The 5,856-nt window shown below is 30.9% G+C and overlaps 1 long non-coding RNA gene across 1 annotated transcript; it reads right to left on the bottom strand.

Annotated features, from left to right (window-relative positions):
• Nucleotides 1-282: 282 nt before the first annotated feature.
• On the bottom strand, nucleotides 283-4,071 carry LOC127835845 (uncharacterized). The gene is made up of 3 exons (XR_008028561.1): nucleotides 4,037-4,071; nucleotides 793-1,041; nucleotides 283-388 (listed from the first exon to the last, which is right to left on the bottom strand). It is a non-coding gene; the product is annotated as an uncharacterized LOC127835845 (long non-coding RNA).
• Nucleotides 4,072-5,856: the final 1,785 nt, after the last annotated feature.

Raw genomic sequence — 5,856 nt, 5'->3', positions numbered from 1 at the left:
ATGTTGTCTGTGCATATAAAAAGTGTAGACGATATGTCAAATTCTCGCTTAGAGTATACAAATATATAAACCTAATAACATTGTCATATTTTGGGTGTCTCTGTTTTCTTTTTCGTTTGTAAGTAATTAATTAACAGGTTGATCACTTTAATAGCTTTCAGAATATATACTTTTTTTTGTCGTGATAAAACATAATTTATAACCAAAAAAACGTCTATATTTTCGATGAAACTGTATTCCCGTTTTTTTAACAATGAACGCTATGAAATAAAAACTACAAAGTCGATTTGCAACTTAGTTTATGTATAGTTTTTTACAACAACAATTGAAAGTCAACCACGTGGTTGTTGTATGTGTAACCCATTATTGTCAAGGAGGATGCGCTTTTCTGAAACAGAAATGACAATTGTAGTCTCCATACAAATGGAATATGAAAATAAACGAGACAGTGAAAGGCTGATTGGGCACGACTGTAAACAGTATCGAAGGATAATTAATGTGTCTGAGGTAAGAAAATTGAGACAAATAGACATTATTCTACAGAAAAGAACAGCTACATGAACATTGCAAACGTGCCGACTTTTGCAGATAAATTCAAACAGAAGCATCCATACAGTGATTCTTTAAACTGCACGAAATCGTAGATACATTGTGTTTGTATCAATAACATTGCATTTTTGGAATTTGATTCTCGTCAAATCTGTGTTTCACGTTATCTTCATGTAAACAAAATATCACTTCTCTTATAATCTGTATCATATGCAGCTAACACAGAAATGATATATCACAAACCTTTAAGAAAAACTACGCCATATTTATTTTCCATAATAGGTGCCTCCGTATCCACCATTGCCACCCCATTTGCGTCCCAAACCGCGTCTCCATCCGGCAGGGCGTCCCCATCCGCCATTATAATCGTCACTGTCACTAGAGTCGCTCGATCCGCCATATCTGTATGTGGCGTTTGCTACCGGAGCACTCGCCAGAAGCACAGCGGCCACCACCAACAAACACATCAGCTGTTTGGTGTGCATCTCGTATCTGCCTTAAAGGGATCTTTTCACGCTTTGGTAAATTGACAAAATTGAAAAAAGTTGTTTCAGATTCGCAAATTTTCGTTTTAGTTATGATATTTGTGAGGAAACAATAATACTGAACATTTACCATGGTCTAATATAGCCATTATATGCATCTTTTGACGATTTTAAAACCTAAAAATTATAAAGCGTTGCAACGCGAAACGATTGAATAATTTGGAGAGTTCTGTTTTTGTCGTTAAATTTTGTGAAACTACGAAGATTGCTTATATGATGTATAAAATACGTTAAGTATGTGTACTCGGCGGAATAGCTCAGTAGGCTAAAGCGTTTTTACTTCAGGACTCTGGCAGGACTCCAGGGGTCACTGGTTCGAAACCTGCTCCGGGCAATGTTCTTTTCCTTTTTTTAAATTTTATTCTTGATTTTTTACTGGAGCTTTTACGATCCAATGTTTACAATTATCAATATAAAGCATTTAATGAATAAGTTAAAAAATGCCAAAATCTGTGAAAAGGCCCCTTTAATGGAATGTATAGTTCAAAATATACCGAATTAAACTAAATGTATCAAAAGCTTATGAAACAATAAGACAAAATATTTAGACATGTTTGTGATTTAAGGAAAACAATAATTAATCCGACCTGATCATCAATAATAGGGGAGCCACGTACATGTTATGCATATTATTTAATCAAACGTGTTGCTTTTCCTTCTGTGGTAAACGCGATCTATTTTATTAATACAAGAAACCACTACTGAACCTGTTTCTGATAAAAAAACAACAACATGGATAGTAGCCTTGTTTATAACATGACCTACGCTCCAGGAGTGAAATAACGTAATGCTCAATATTGTTTATTACACGGGTGTTATTACACTAGTTACATAACTGTGAAATTTACAATGTGAATAAATGGTAAAAAGAGCATAAAATAAAAAGAAAAAGTGTTGGTCATGTTATAAATAGAATCTTAGAATGTATTAAACTCGTCATCTAAATAAAGATAAAAACTCTGCAAGCCTCGTTTTCTGTATTTAGATGACTTGTTTAATACATTTAATAAAAAAAAGACCACTCATGCAAGATCCTATATTTATATGTGTTTCTTAAGTATATTGAGTGGGTGTGTTCAACGAGAAATGCCGTAGCACATGCGATAAACTACCTATAAAAACACAGAACTATTATAAAGTGTTAAATCTAAAACATATTTTTCAAATAAGGCACACATAATTGAACAGTAGTAACAAAAAGTTCGTTCCGCCCGTTTAGTTCTATTTCATATAAAACACATATTTTTTTCTCCGACAAACTGTATATGTGTAAAACAATGCGGCGACAATAAACGATATCTGATTGGTTGATGCGACAGTTTGATTTATATCTTGCGGTAGATCAATTCAATATACTTTCCAATATAATCCAGTTTTACTTATCCAAATATTATACCTCTTGTAGCCCCGTTTTCGAAAAAAAAAACAATAATGCCCGTCAATAGTTAATAATTCATAAAAATGTGTTATTATATGATTAAGTCACTTCCTAACAAAAAAATAAGCTTGCATTAGTTTCTGCTACTTCTATATTTAACTGTGGAATTAAATTACGTTCATCAGATATTATTAATTATGAAATGTTAAAAGCAGCAAGAGAATTATCAATATTATTATAACATATCAATTATATTAATTATGTTTTATTTGTATCAATTCTTTAATATCGGACATACATTTTGTTTCATCTAATTTGCGAGCGACCAAGGAATGAGACGTGTTCAAGTTTAATATTTTAGCACTAAGCATGTACAGTAAACTATTTGTATTGTGAAGATCGTTACATCAGATTAAAAAATCACGTAATCTTTATGTCTATCAAAATAAACACCTTATATAGGATCCGACATGATTCGAAATGTCGTGCCTTATTGTATTGAACGAATTTTAGCTAAATAGAGATTTGCAATGACAAGTGAAATTAAATTTGGTATGTCAAGTCAAGTAAAAAACCTTTTATTTCAACTCAATTCATATTTGACATGAATACATGAGCAAAAAAGTACAAACATGTATAGACGAGGCGTGCAATATTATATAAAAATGATGGATTAAATTACATATGGTATGGTTCTTTTTACATATTCTTCCTTGATTATATATATACAATTTAGATAACATATTTCAAGTAGCGTCAACATATATAGAATGTAGAACGGAAAATCATTTTCAATATGAGCAATAAAGTACGTAGATGTATACATGAGGCGGGTAATAATGCAATAAAAAGAAAAAAATACATTACATATAATATAGTTTCCTATTAAATATTATTTCTTTATTTCATTATATGTATAACATATTATAGAACGAAACATCATTTGCAATTCGACTAACATGGAGGACGTTAAGATACGCAGAGATTGTAATTTTGCCAAGGAATCTTCGGAGAGTCGTTACTACAGTTTTCTACAGCTTTGAAATGACACCGAGTAAATGATTATTTATCCAAAAGCTTTTCAACAACAAACTAAACAAACTTAGACAAAAAAAAAACTTAAAATATTTTCAACATGTTTAAAATTAGAATATCTGTAATGGTTGTAGTGTATGTTGCACGGGAAACTCTGTTATGTGTGAAAGCAAATTTACGTTTCGATATTATTTACATGATCAATAGTGCATTGGATTTATAAATTGTTTTAACTTATTTAACCAAGGTTGAATATAGAAAACGCATTTGAGATTTAATGGTCAATGGTATTTATTGACCATATTACTAACCATACTATTAAGAATGTAAAGGCCGTTGAGAGAAACAAATATAGTATAAGTTAATCCAAATGCATTAAAAGAAGACGTTGCTCGCAAATCGACAAATCGTCTTTATTTTTCATATTTATTAAAATATTAAGTAAATAATTAATTTCAAATCTACAGCCAGAAACATTAAACAATAAAAAATATTTAAATCAAATGAAACATTATACAATACGACTCACCTTTGTCGTTACTCGTAGGATTCTGAATATTCAGTAATGAAGCTGAAATGCAGACGTTTATATACCTTAAGTAAAGTAACATTCGCTTCATTAATCTAAATCCTGCATGTCCAATCAACTTCCACTTCGTTAACTTTCAAGCTTAATTATCGAACATGCGCGGAATGAACATAGTCTGCATCTTACGTGTAACCAAGTATTAACATTATTTATGTATTTTCGGTAAAATCAAAAGCAGAAGTTATTATGGATGTACATGTTATTATTACATTCTTAACAAGGTTCTAGAGTTGGCATTTCACTCTGTATTTGAATGTCCATTACTATTTACATTTAAAAAACGTATTCTTTTAAATATAGTATGGCATTCAAAAACAAGCCCGGAAAAGAAACTCTAAAGAAAATTATTGACAACCTGTTTAAAACACCTAATGCAGTTTTATTATTTTTAATTGCTGGTTATCACACACACACTTTCAATTATTTGTACCCTGAAATATACATTAATAATAATCCATGAATTATTGTTATTTTTAAGCGTTTAATGATTTTTAAAACGGAAATGGCTTGAGCCACCTTTTCGAGCATTTGTTTTAAATGAGTGATGCGAGCGACTATTAACGCTCACCCGTCACAACTGATTCCAATAATTCATCAAACAAAATAATACTGATTCTTACAACGGCATCATAACAGATCGGTCGAAAATTATTTTTGTATCGCACATAACTTTGCAATTTCAGTTTTTACAAGCCACAACGGCTTTAAGAGATGTTGATACATTCTATTAAGACACTTTGTTTTGGCGATCTGTTTTTCTTTTAATATCATGAACTATCGTAATTGAATTAAGAAGAAGTGCATATCAGGATTTATATATACTATAAGCGCACTCTCTTTAATAAGACTTGTGTATATAATGATGTAAGACAGCTGGTGTTAAAATAACTTGCTTAATGAAGTGAAACAAAGCTCTTCTAAGTAGGTTTTCTTCCAACACGTACTTTTCTCATTATATATTATAATGCCGTGTAAATTTGATGCTAATCACTTCGCTACAGCCAATAAATTATTTCACTGAACAATCATACATGGGATAAGTCTTCTTAAAATTTATTTTCTGCAAAAATAGTTAAATAATCCTATCGTTACAATACAATTTAGGATGTTGGACATTGTTTTTCCAAATGGATGCTACGACATAATGGTTTCCCGTTTCCGAATCGGAGCCCACTAGTGTCTTTCATTTCCAGAAAGTTTAGTTTATTTATTATTTAGTTTAGTTATTTTCTATGAGCATAAACGAATAATTCTGCCTAAAATGCTAGGAACAGATTTAAAAAATATGCTGCAAAGGTTTAATTGTACACTTTTGGGAATACCGTGATAACAACATTGATTCTGAAACCGTCTGTTTTGAAATAAAAGTAACTGATATAGTTTACACGGTTGTTACAAAACGTCAATGCAGTTACTCACTATGTGTTTGGTTGATGGGCAGATACAATTTTCGTTTTCTTCACTGTTTGAACATGGTATTTTCGACGAGCGTTATTTTAATCACATAATAAATTAATAATACTCTTACTTTTACTTTGTTGCATTTTAAGGCCATTTGAGTTAAATATTGTTGTGTATTTAACACTTGCTTTAAATGCATAATAAAAGGCATACAAACCATGCCAACACGCCAGAACATAACATATAAATTACAAAACAAAAATACAAAACAAAACATACCGGCATAGAAACACCTAGCGCCGCGATGTTTTTTTTTTATTCAATATCATACATACATTGTAAACATGTATATGATAATA

Source organism: Dreissena polymorpha, chromosome 1 (assembly GCF_020536995.1).
Source record: "Dreissena polymorpha isolate Duluth1 chromosome 1, UMN_Dpol_1.0, whole genome shotgun sequence".
NCBI classification, from domain to species: Eukaryota; Metazoa; Mollusca; class Bivalvia; order Myida; family Dreissenidae; genus Dreissena; species Dreissena polymorpha.
Note: the sequence above shows the minus strand (reverse complement) of the source record. Positions and strands in the feature narration are given on the sequence as shown.